General features: G+C 39.1%; 1 long non-coding RNA gene across 1 annotated transcript in view; it reads right to left on the bottom strand.

Annotated features, from left to right (window-relative positions):
* LOC140689283 (uncharacterized) overlaps positions 1-13710 on the bottom strand; it is a 299698-nt gene that overhangs the window by 241103 nt on the left and 44885 nt on the right. The window lies entirely within an intron of this gene.

Genomic DNA, 13710 nt, shown 5'->3' on the forward strand with positions numbered 1-13710 from the left:
GATAAGAGATGCATTCCTACCAATGAGATGGCAAAACCTCAGTCTCAATCAGAGAGATAACAGATTGACCCAGGAGACAAGAAAAATTGTATGAAGAAATCCAGAGGAAGAGTCTAGCACCCAGATTGAGATAAACTGACCTGAGGATAATAGCTTGTGTCCCAAGGTTAAATGAGAGGAAGCAGGCAGTGTTATCCAATCAACTTTCTACTTCTGCTGTCCTGAGAAAACTAGCTTCAGTATAGCTTTTGCTCACATTAGTTGGTTCATGAGTATCAGGAACAAAACTAATGCAAAAATTTTTATTCTAAAATATTTGGATTTTTTGGCTCATTGGGTGGGTGGCAAGTTCCATGAGTCAGGATCTTCTCTTAAATCGCGTCTCTAAAATTACCAGCTTTTCTTTCCACCAGTGATCTCAAGGTCTAAGAAATATTTTAAAATGTTTCCATACCTCAGAGGATCAGTGACTCTTAAACTAGCTTGTTTGAGTTTTAAGTTGAATTCACCCCAAAAAAGTTTTATTTTCATCTGTTGCCCTCTAATCATCAGTTCTCTTTTGTGTTTGGACATCTTGTCTATCATTGGGAAAAAGGCAGTTCCGGATGAGTGATACCTTCAGGCAACGGAAATTTACTCCCTAACATGTTAAAACATTCATTTTTAACTGTATTTGACTTACATGTTTTCTGATCTTAATACAAGATATTAAAAATAATAACTGAAGCTTTTGGATAACTCGGGAGCATGATTAGAGATTTCATTATTAGAAATAACAAAATATATTAGAGAATATATTGGATTTTAGTCAGAAAAGCTGGATTTCAGATCTGGTTCTGCCACCAATGTCTGTATAATCTTAGCCAAGTTACTTAAGTACTTTGAGGTCTCAATTTTCTTAACTGCAAAATTGTTAACAATAATGCATAACTCGTGGTTGTTGTGATGGTTGGATAAAATAATAATGGAAGACTGCAATTTATGATTTCCTATTATTATATCTGACTTGGTATACGTACTGTTTATTGATATACATTTTTTTTTCGCAGACAGATACTTCATTTAAAGTATCTTTACCAATGGGGATGGTAACTTTTAAAATAACTAACTAACAGAATGTAGTGAGCTAAGAACAGGATTATGAGATGCAATAAATTCTGGCAGCAACTAGCTGTTAATTTCTTGGCCATGGTTTCCTCATCTTGAAAAATGAAAGACCTGAGAAGCCAACTCCTTTCAGCTTTGATTTCTCCCAGTAAAATCAATAATATTTACTATGCCTTTATAATTATGTGCCAACATGGTTTTAAATTGCTTAATCTTCCTTTTAACAACTGAAAGTGCTGGCAATTAGAAGGAAAATTCCCCATGCACCTGTATTGCTGCCAAGACACTCAGACTTCCCTCCCCTCTGTTCTGGGTGAACTGTCCATCCTCTTATCCAAGGCCAGCTCCTCCACCTGTGCACCAGACTCCATCCCTTCTTGCTCCTTTTGTCAGTAATTTTCCTCACTCACTCCTGCACCATCACTTCTCCCTCTTTGTGGGATTATTTCCAGCAGCATACAAATATGTTGTAATTTCTCCCATCTTACTACATAAATAAAAATTCTCTTGCCCCTCCAGCTGCCTCTAGCTACCCGCTATTTCTCTGCCTCTCTTTAAGAGGAAAATTCCTGGAAAGCATTTTTTATACTCACCAGCTACAGTTGCACTCTTCTAATTATCTCTAAAATATTTCACACGCGGTCTTTTGGTTCCTTCATTCTAACTGAACTGTTTTAATGTGATCATGATCTTCAGCAACCTCCATACTGTTGTTCGTCACCATATTTGACCTGTGAGCAGCATTTGACATGTTGATTGCCCACTTCTTTAATTTGGTTTTCAGGACACTCTCTTCTCCTCATTTGCCTCCTACTTCACCGGCCATACTTTCTTAGTGTCCTTCCTCATCTCCTGGATCTCTTAATTTTACAGCACTCCAAAAATCAATGGCAATCTTAACCATACTCATGGTATTAAATATTATTTACATTCTGAAAACTCTCACAATTCTATCTCTAGCCCAACTCTGGATTCTTCTGTTCAACTGCCTACTACTTGGGTATCTGATGGACATTTTTCGCTTTACATGTAAAAACTATACTCTTATTCTTTCATAATATACTCTTCTCAAGGCCCTTCCTATCTCGCTTAATGACAATTATATTGTTCCTGGTGCTCAGACCACAATTTTGGATGCATCTCTGACTTCTCTTTTTCTCATTCCACTCAGCAAAATCTTTCAGCTCTTCCCGTAAAACATATCCATAGTGTGACCACTTCTCAGCTTTTCCCCTGTCACTACCCTGGTCCAATCTTTCAGGATCCTACCTCTGAATTATTTTAATTGTCTCTAGTGTTTGTTTGTTCTCCCCTCTGATCTGGGTGTCCTACTCTGTTCAGACAAATCCTGATAAAATAAAAGTCAGACTATATCCCTCCTCTGCTCAAACCTACCTACCCTCCACCCCTGGGTCTTACTGAGAACAAGTGCTCTACGTGATACAGCAATCTCACTCCACCTGCCCCCACCCCCTTGCTGGCATGTGCTGGCCCCACCAGCCTACCTGCTGTGCCTTGAATGTGCCAGGCAGCTCCTTCCTCAGTGCCTCCCTGCTCAGGGCCCTCAAACCATTAGTAATGTGAGAGAGATGACAAGCTGCGGATGACTCCCAAGCCCTCTGGAGTGTTTTTATTCAGATACCCCAGAGCCTGATCCCTCATCTCCTTCAGGTCTTGACTCAAGAGATTATCTACCATGTGGTGCCTTCATGACCATCTTAATTAAATAGCATTGTCTATCTCCTTTCTCTGACTTATTTTTCTCCATAGGCCTTACAATCATTGACATGGTATATATTTTACTTTTTTGTTCAGTATTTTATTAATGTATTAGTTTATTGTCTGTCTCCCCGACTAGAAGGTAAGCTCATGTGGGCAATGATGTTTATTTTCTTTACTGCCTTAGCTCCAGCGCTCAGAACAGTGTCTAGAACATATAAGGTGCTCAATAAATATTTGCTAAATGAACACTGAATGAGTCATAGGGAGAAAAAACCCTAGCCTTTTCAGAAATAACTAAGTCCACAGACACGACAGAATGATAATTTTAGTGTAACCGAGCAGGACCCTATTGTCATAGGTGACCATCTGATATCTGTAATGGTGTTTGTAACCACTTAATTGTATAATGGTTTAAAGGGTTTTCCTCATGCTCTTACTGACCAGGATTCGGCTGCAGAGAAGGGAGGCTTGGGTGGTCCACCCAACCCCCTCATGGGGCTGCATGCAGGGATCCTGCTCAGTGCCTTACCTTTGCCCCCAGTGCCCTGCTCTTGACATTGACACCTCAGAAACAGCAGTTGGGTGTTTTATGCATCTTGTTGTTTTTAACTTGTCCCAGCTGTTAATGTCTGTAGTTATTTTTGGCCCCTTGTGGTTTCTTTGTATCCTGCTGTTTAAAGTGCAGGTCTCAAACTGCAACAGGAGGTCCCAGGCCTCAGCCTGCTTAAAAGGCTAAAAACATTTATCAGCCTGACTTTAAACTGCACAAGTTCTTCTCTAGAGCTCTTTTCCACAGACCCTGTTCCTATGTATCCTTTGTTCTAGGTACAAGAGTATTAAAGGAGTTCCAAAGCCAGAGGTGAACTTCATATCCAGTAGAGGGAAAGGGATTGCTGCATCTGCAAAACAACAATAGCTCTGCAACAATTTGTTACCCTGAATGCAGTCTCTAAGGAAACTAGCTCCGCCCTTTGAACTCTTGAACTTTGACTATAAAATCCTCTGCCTTCTCTCCCCAGCAAGCTCACAGTTTTAGAGGCATTAGCTCCCTATGGCCTCCTTTGCCTGGCAAAGAAATAAAGCTGGCTTTTCTACTTCATCCAAAATTCTGTTCTCATGTCAGTAAGTAGGGGTACAGAGGCCGTATTTCAACATCAGGGTTAGATGTTGAAAAAGAATTCATAGACATAAACCCCTATGTTTTTAACTCTGAACAATGTTAAGAAATGTTAAGAAAATTCTTTAGAATGCATAAAACTTCCCTGATTTTGGTATGTTTATCCATTAGTCCTCATCTCTTCTTTCGGGAAGCTGAGCAAGAAAAAAACTTGTAAGTGAAAAGCGAACCATTGATCATACAAGACAGAGAACAAGCTGCTAATTAGTTTCAAGTTGTTACAATGTATGTGTTAAGGTACAAGTGAACGTGCTAATAGATCCTAAGTTGTGTATGATTTTCAACTGTCATGGTTACTTCAGTGATTCACTTGATCTCCCTAAACACTTTCCCAAGGACTCAATTCATTTCAACAAGCATTTATTGAAGACTTGTGTTGATTAAAAAGGGAAATGAGACTGGCCTTCCCTTTGTAATACAAATGAAGAATTGTATTTTAGTCCCCAATTTTTGTTTAGATCTGGACATATGTTGCACAGATGGTAACCCCTTTGGGGGAATCAACGGCCCCCTAAATCAACAAAAGAAAATGACGCCATGTCAAAATGATATAGAGAGGCAAAGACACTAGAATAGATTCGAGCTTGAGAAGTAGGGTGATGGGGGGAAGGGACAGGGCTTTGGTGACAGAAAGAAAAGGATTTGTGTCCTCAGCACTACTACTTCTAAAGTATGTGACATTGAACAACGTATTTAACCTTTCTGAGACCCATTCTCTAACATAAGGAAATAGAGTTGAAAAAAATCTTTAGTTGTTGTAGACAAATGGATCAAAATAATATATGTAAAGCACCAAGCACAACACCTGACTCACAGTAGATACTCAACAACGGTAGGTATTATAAACAAACCAAGAAAAAAAAATCGGACATAGTCCATTAATTGGCAACCCACTTAAGACCCAAAATAATTATTCTGTGATGTTTAGGAAAATTTTGATACTTCTGATCTCTCCCCCAACCACATCCCCAACCTCCCAACTTCTGTTTGTCTCCTGTATGTGTCTCATTTGTCTTAGTTATGTACATTCATGAAGAAACAGAAAGAAAAATGGTGACCTGATTGCTAACCCCCTACTCTGGCTCTAAAGAGACTGGAGCAAGAAATAAAAGAGATAATAGAAGATATGGTGGATTTCCACTTCTGGTTTGGAGGTATGGCCCTTACAGACCAATCCTCCCACTCTTAACAACTATAGTTGCTGGGGAAAAAATACAAACCTGAGGACTTTGAAGGGTGAACAAAAGCAGGCAGACTATGGAAGGAAGTAGAAATTTGGAGCAACAACAAGCATGGGGCTGAATTTTGTGTTTTCCTATGGCTTTGCCCCAAAGCTGGGCTGCACTTAAAGAGAAGTCCCGTCATCTTTCTTGCAGGAAGAACCAAGGAGAAAGCTTGGATAGCAATATCCACCACTGGAGAGTGAGAAGAGAATCCCAGAAGGAGAAAGCTGGAGGAATAGATCCCCGAATTCTACATACGAAAACTAAAATGAGGTTCAGATGACACCTTAACCATGCATGTGTAGGACACAGTCAAAGCAATACAACAAAGGCTTAAATAATTTAACTAAGATTTAGATTACTACCCACAAAAAGCAATAAAACAGTTATAGCTTCTGTCGTGCCTGATTAATTAATGGTTAAAAAAAGAAAACATCAACAAAATTTCTCAGAGGAATATAATGGAACTCAGAGTGTATACAATACACAACTTTCAGAATGTCCATAATGGAATCCAAAATTACTCAACATACAAAGAACCAGAAAAATACAACACACTCTCAGTGATCTAAAATTCCACATGAAGAAGCTAAACGTAAATATTTAAAAATTACATCAGGTAAAGGACTCAAATCTAGAATATATAAAGAACTCTAACAACTTGCCAGCTTAAGGGGAAGAGATCTAACAGAAATTTCACAAAAGAAGATACACAGATGGACAACAAGCACATAGGAAAAAATGTTCATCATCATTTAACACTAAGAGAAAAATTTAAAACAATGATATACCACTAAAAACCTTTGGAAATAGTTAGAATTAGGAAGACTGGTAATATGAAGTGTTAGGGGTGATGTGTCCCCATAAACTGCTGGTGGGAATGTAAAATGGTGCAAATGCTTTGGAAAACAGTTCAGCAGATTTTTAAAAATTTAAATATACACCATCTATAACCCAATTCCATATGAAAACATGTTTATAAATATTCATAGCAGCTTCCCTTGTAATATTCTAGAAGTGGAAATAACCCAAATGTCCATCAGCAGTGCACAGACAAACAAAATATGGTATGACCATCTAAAGGAATGATACTCAACAGCCAAAAGGTACCACCTACTAAACGCATCAATATGGAATGACTCGCAGAATTATTATATTGAATGAAGCAATCTAGGCAATAAAAAGAGATGTACTGTGTGTTTACATTTTATAAAAGTCCATAAAATGTAAATTTATCTATAATATGGAAATAGATCAGTGATTACATGATATAAGGAATGAAGTGAGGCATGACATACAAAGGCACATAGAAATTCTGGAGGTGTTAGAAATGTTTAGTATCTTGATTATGGTCATCGTTTTCTGGTGTAAGCATACATCAAAACTCATCAAATTGCACACCTGAAATATATGTAGTTCTATTAACTATAAATTTTATTTCGGTAAGAGTAAAATTAAAATAATACACACTACTTGTTTGAAAAAAGAATATATGGTGCCTACTCCGAAAGATTTTTATAATGTAGATGTAGCAATAAGAGAAAGATAAAACAGTAACAATTTTTTAAATTAAGGCAGAGCACATCTAAAAAGTAGACCTAAAAGCAATACTTTTGAATTTTATGCTACTAAATGTTAAAGTCTATTTTTTGGATGAACAAGCAGAACTTTCTCAACATATATGACTCTGTTCAAGCAAAAGTAACCAATGAATCTGATTATCAGCAATCAAAGCATAAAGCAAGTCCGAGTTGTCCGTTTACGTTTTCATTGAAAAACATATGTGAACTATGTTTGGAAACGGACTTCCAAACTCCCCAAGTGCTTACTGCCAGGCTCTGCGTCTGTGGGCCTTTAGTTCTTAATCATTAAGACGGTGATGACGGAGAGCACAGTTCCTTCTCTGGAAGAGCTTTTTTCCTAATGTGTGAGACTTAAAGGTGAGTCTCTGGAACTTCACAGCACCCCACATCTCAGTCTTTTGGGGTAGTCACTGAAAGGGACTTGTTTTAGATTGTCAAATATATATTAAACTTTCATAACATGTCTGGTACTGTGCTAGGCACTCTGGGGAAGGAGAGGCTCTGCGGCATGAGTCACTAGCCCTGCTTTCATCAGTGTATAAATTAACCAAGCATGCACACAACAATTAAGGAATAACAGATGATATAATAATAAATGTCAAGACACAGGCAAAACATTATCTGACATACATCTCAAAGATGTTCTCCTAGGGCAGTCTAACCAAGCAATAGAAATAAAAGCAAGAATAAACAAATGGGACCTAATTAAACTTACAAGCTTCTGCACAGCAAAGGAAATCATAAGTAAAACAAAACGACAACCTACAGAATGGGAGAATTTTTTTGCGAATGATTAAACAGACAAAGGCTTGATCTCCAGAATATATACACAGCTCATATGACATAATAAGAAAAAAACAAACAACCCAATCCAAAAATGGGCAGAAGACCTAAACAAGCAATTCTCCATGCATTGAGATTTAAAAGTCATAATAATGCCTTTCTTTTAACCGATCAGATCAAATGTGATGATAAATAGTTACAGAAAAATCAAAAGGATGAAGGTAAAATATCAGCCTTATCCTTGATAAAGCTAGATGACAGAATATGGTTTATCCTTGCCTTTCTCTTGAGCTGACTGCCAGTCCCAGGCAGGGTAGGGGCAGCACCTGAGGAAGAGGAGGCGAGGACCTGCTCTGTGGCAGGACGGGGCTAAGAGAGGGGCGAGAGAGAGAGAGAGAGAGAGAGAGAGGTTGACTGATCCTAGACCCAGTCTCTTCATGCGGTCAGCTCTCTGACCTTGGGAAAGAGTGAGTGAAAGTAGGAGCTATTTGTCATAATTGGTCCTTTGTGGAAACTTGGCAAATAACACGTAAATACTTTCTTCCAACATTATTTCTATCCTGAACATTGTGATTCCTCACCCTTGATTTGTCTGTTTCATCCTCTGCCAATACACAAGATGCCTTCCTCTGCCTCACCATTACCTGTTACTCCTTTCTCAAAAATCTGCTCAAAATTCATTCTGTACATGATGTCCCTCTAAGAGAAATGCCTTGATTTTTTACCCCTCAGAATGTGTGTAAATATTTTAAAATATAGGTATTTTTCACATTACATCATCAACCCTAACTCAACAAAATTGGGTGTAAGACAATTCTCTCTAAAGTAATCAACATTATTTTTCTGACAAAGAGCTCTGTTTTTTTAGATCAGAAGTTCTTAATAGGGTAAGGTAGGAGGTGAGGGAAAGAAAATATATTAAAATACAAATGTAATTGAAAGGCTAAGGGAAGAAGGGGTGAGAGAGAAAACAAAAAGACATAATTTGAAATAGTTTTCCAGGCATTCCCATTAGATATTGAAGCAGCAGATTTTGTGCAGTTTGGGGCAGGGTGAATGTAGTCAATACTGGTATTTTAAAACAAGTATCCAATCATTCCAATGCATTGAGACACCTGAAGACTACACTTTAGACCATTAATGGTAATGCAGAATACATTTCCATGCAGTACTCTATGAAAAAGTCTGAAAAAAAAAAAAACTTCAAGAGAAGTCATAGCATAGTAGGGTACTGGAAATTCTGGCAGGTGAATTATTCACTTTATTCTGCCTCACTTACTACTCACCTTGAAGTATCAATGATCACAAAGCTCTTATAATAATTTTTTTTAGTTCATTTGCTGACTATAAAACTTAAAAAGGAGTAGAATGTTTACTTCCAGCACAATGAAGGAACATCCATCATCAGGACATGTAGGTGTGAGACAATCAACCACAAATAATAGCAAATTCATATACAGCTTGAGTCTTTTCATCCCAAACCATGTTTGTTTAATTAAAGCCTCATTCCCTCATTAAAGGTATTTACAAATATCTCTTGATCCTGGCTAAACATGTCTGAATACTGGACTCTGGTTGGCAATAACTGTGACATTAAAGGGAAAAAAAGACATAAGTGCTGAAATAGTCCAAAACAACTGACCAGGGCATACAAATTCTCTAAACTTGGGGGAGGAACCATTCTTGAGTGTGAAGTGGTGATTTAATTCGTGCATTTTCTAAGTATGGAATTCTAACTGAGCATTTGTGAAGCAAAGAAAACCTTTACTAATGAACCTTCAGGGACCAGTTAGCACAGTTTGTTAAACTGGAATACTAATTAGATGTAGGCCATAGTCTATATCAACCTAAATGTTTGTTAGTTTGACCAATTATAGGTGCCCAATAAGCGTTTGTTTAAATTCAATAATTCCACGTCCAGAGGGAATATTTCTGACATGAGTGGCTGAATTGAAAAATATAGGCTATTAGTCATGAATAAATTGTGCATAAACTGGGGCATTTTAACACCACTACTGGAAGGCCAAGGTCACAGTGGTGATGGTTTACACACTACCTTTTCCTTTGCTAGGTCCCATGCAGTGATAGTTCCAAATCTGCCTAGATTATTTTGAAGCTTTTTCATGGCATGTGTAATACAATGAAAAGTACAAGAGTCTTAGAGTGAAACAGGTGGGTTATAAACCAGTCCAGGACCACCAAACTATCTGAAGACAAAGCAAGTCCTGATTTTACAGTTTTCCTTCCATTACCTCCCACTGTATCTTTCTGTAATGTATATTTCTCTCTTTCCTACCCCAAAAGTCCACTGCTTTCCATTCAGTGTATTCTCAAATATTGACTTCAAGGTTCAGACAAACAACTGTGGCCTGTTGGCTTTGATTCAACCAGCACAGAGTCCTGACTTCACAAAACCATCCCAAAATTGTTCACTTGTCTCCCAGGTGCTAGGAAATGGAAAGGCCAGCACTTAGCACTTTCTGTGACAACATAAACAAAGCTAGCTCCAATCTTGCAATTGCACCAGAGCCTGGGGCACTGCAGGGGATAGTGGGCTGGGTTAAGAGGGACTCCAGTTTGCCTTGTGGGTCATTTAAAGCAGAGACGGTGAATCACTGTTAGGACAACCTACTTTGGTATCAGGAAGAACTACATGGAGCTTAGGGCAAATTCCAAAGTGGCCACTTCAACAGTTAATATTAGATTAAGCTGCATGTGACCAAAAAATTCCCGTGGTATCTGTATCCCAGTCAGACAGAAGGGGAAACTGTAGGCCCCCTTCTTTTCCATGACAACTGCACCACTTTACATACCTAGAAGGGGAGTTGCTGGACCCTTTGGTGGTTCTATTTTTAATTTTTGGAGGAACCTCTATACTCTTTTCCACAGTGGCTGCACCAATTCATATTCCTACTGACAGTGCGCAGGGGGTCCCTTTTCTCCACATCCTTGACATTTATCTCTTGTTTTTGGTAAAAGCCATTCTAACAGGTGTCGGGTGATACCTCTTTGTGGTTTTGATTTGCATTTCCCTGACGATTAGTGAGGTTGAGCATTTTCCCATGTCCCTGTTGGCCATTTTTATGTCTTCTTTATAGAAATGCCTATTCAGATCCTTTACCCATTTTTATGGGTTATTTGTTTTTTTGCCACTGAGTTGTATGAGTTTCTTACATATTCTGAACATTAACCTTTATCTAAGTATATGGTTTGCAAAATATTTTCTCCCACTCCATAGGCTGCCTCTTTGTTTTGTTGACTGTTTACTGTGCCATGCAGAGGGCTTTCTTCTTTTAGAGAGAACTGCCAATAGTCTCATAAGTCAACCATGCTTCTAGCCCATTGGCTAGAACCCAGTGAAGTGGCCTTGCCAACATGCAAGGACGACTGAGACATACCTCTACCCAGGATGTCCGTTAAAACCAACGTTCTACTGCTAAGAAAGAAAGCAGCACAGGTACTGGATTGAAATCATAGTCTTTGTTTCACTTCCTCACTGGCAATGGAACTTTGAGTAAGAGTTTTCCACTGAATATTCTTATTCTTTACATCAATACCTCCTTTGTGTGGGTTATTTTGCTTAACCCTTTGGCAGTATCTGACACTGTGCACCATGAGCTCCTTCCTGAAACAGTCTATGCTTCTTGTGACTTCCTTGGCATGATACTGTCTTGATTTTCCTTTAACTTCTTTGGCTATTCTCAACTTTTGTTGTTAGTATTGCCTTCTGTTCCTCTTTCTGTCCCTTAGTGTTTCAACTGTCTCTGTTCTGGGTCAACTTCATTCCTCACTTCTCACTTTACCTATTCTTCTCACTGTTCACACATGATCACATGTACTGAATACTTACTATATGCTTTGAACTATAAGCACTTTATGTGTAGACTCTCACTTAATCCCATCAACAATCCCAAAGATAGGTACACTATTACTCCCATGCTTTACGTGGAGGTTTGATGTGATCTGTCCACAGTTGGGCAGTGCCAGCTTTGAATGTCAGTCCAGGATATCTAACTCTACAATATGTGAGCTTACCACTACATCTCCCCCCAGCCCCCCACCAATCAAAACAATATCAGGTCCCATGCATATGCTCAACTGCTTACTGAACAGCTCTACTTAGCTATCTCATAGGATTTCAAACTCAAGATACCCCAGAGTAAACACAAAGTTCTTTTAACAGTTATTTAGTGAGCACTTACTGCGTACCAGGTGCTGTAGGTGCTGAATCTACCAAAGTAACCTAAAAGGACAATTTCTGACTTCATAAAATTCAATGTCTAGTTAGGGAGACAAACAGTAAAACGAGCAGCATTAGTTTTTGATCAGTACTATAAAGACAAATAAGCAGGGTAAGTAGACAGAGAGAGATGGAGAGGACCATGTGGTAGGCAGAATTATGGTCCCAGAAAGACAATGACCTGGCCAACTAAACCCGGGAAACTGTGAAGATGATGCATTACATGAAAAAAGGAATTTTGCAGAATTAAGGTTAAAGATCTTGAGATGGGAGATTATCCAGGATTATATGCGCAGATCCAATAATATCACATGAGCTCTTAAAAGAGAAAGAGGAAGCAGAAGGGTGAGTCAGAGAAATATAACAGGGACAGTGGAAGAAGAGGTAGGAGAGATTCAAAGCCTGAGAGGGACTCAACCCACCACTGCTGCTATGAGGATGGAAGAAGTGGCCACAATCAAGGACTACAGCAGCCTACAGAAGCTGGAATGGCCCTCATTTTATAGCCTAGTAAGAAAGTGGGGACGTTACTACAGGCACAAGGAACTAAATTCTGCCAACAACCTGAAAGAACAGGAAACCAATTCCTCCATGAATCTCCAGAAAATAGCCCAGCTTTGCCAATACATTGATGCTCTCCTGGCAAGACCAGAACCAGCCTTCTGATCTATAGAACCATAAGCTAATAAATCTGTGTTAAGATGCTAAATTGTAGTATTTTGTTACAGAGGCAATAGAAAACTAATGAAGTTTATTTTAAGTAGGGTGGTCTTGTATGACCACTCTAAGCAGAGACCTGGACAGCTATCTGAGGGAAGAGCTTTCCTATCACAAAAGGAACAACCCAGAAGTGAGAGGAGCTTCGAATGTAGAAGGAATGACAGAGAGGCCCGTGTGGCTAGAGGGAGGGGAGAGAGCAGGAACTGAGATGGCAGGAGAGGCCAGGGGCTGGAAGCTCTGTAGGCAATGGAGCCTTGGATTTTATACTAAACATGATGAGAAGATACTCTGGCAGCAGAGGAGAGACACAAGCTGACTTATGCTTTTAAAAGACCCCCTGTGAGTACTGTAATGAGAGCGGACCAAATAGGGCAAGAGTAGAAGCAAGGAAGTCCACTTAGAAAGCATTTTTGATCATCACTTAACAATCTAAATAAGAAAATAAGACACGTTGCACTAGGGTGGAAGAGGTGAAGTAATGAGAAGGGATCACATACAAGATACATTTTAAAGTTAGAGTCCACCATATTTTCTGATAGCTTGGAAGTGGGGTGAGAAAGATAGAAGTCCGATGGGCAACTGGCACATAGTGGTGACAGTTACTGAGATGGGAAACATCACAGAATAAAGTTGGGAGGATCTGCAGTTTGGTTTTGAACATGTTGAGTTTTAGATGCCAATCAGCTGTTGAAGTCAGATAAGCAATTCTAGAACGCACTAGTCAGGTACATGAGTCTGAAGTTCAGGGACAGCTGGACTAGAGGCATGCAGTAGACAGCATAATGCACTCCTCTCCCCCCTAAAATAGCTGATATCCTAATCCTTGTATCTGTGAGTATGTTATGTTACATGGCAAGGAGAAAAAGTAACATACCAACTGACCTTAAAGTAAAGATGTATCCTGGGGGTTATCTGTGTGGCCCTTATGTAATCAAAAGGGTTCTTAAATAGGGAAGGAGGCAGAAGGCTCAGAACCAGAGAGCATCATGCAATAGGTTCCAGTGGCTGGTGCTGGCTGTAAAGGTGGTAGAAGGGACATACATTTATCGATCACCTTCTGTGTTTCAACTACTAAGCACTCACAATACAGTAAGCAAATAAAATGCATAGTCTCTGATTTTTCGGAGTTTGCGTTCTAGTGTGTGTGTATAAGGC

The sequence above is a fragment of the Vicugna pacos genome, chromosome 25 (genome assembly GCF_048564905.1).
Source record: "Vicugna pacos chromosome 25, VicPac4, whole genome shotgun sequence".
Taxonomy (NCBI): domain Eukaryota; kingdom Metazoa; phylum Chordata; class Mammalia; order Artiodactyla; family Camelidae; genus Vicugna; species Vicugna pacos.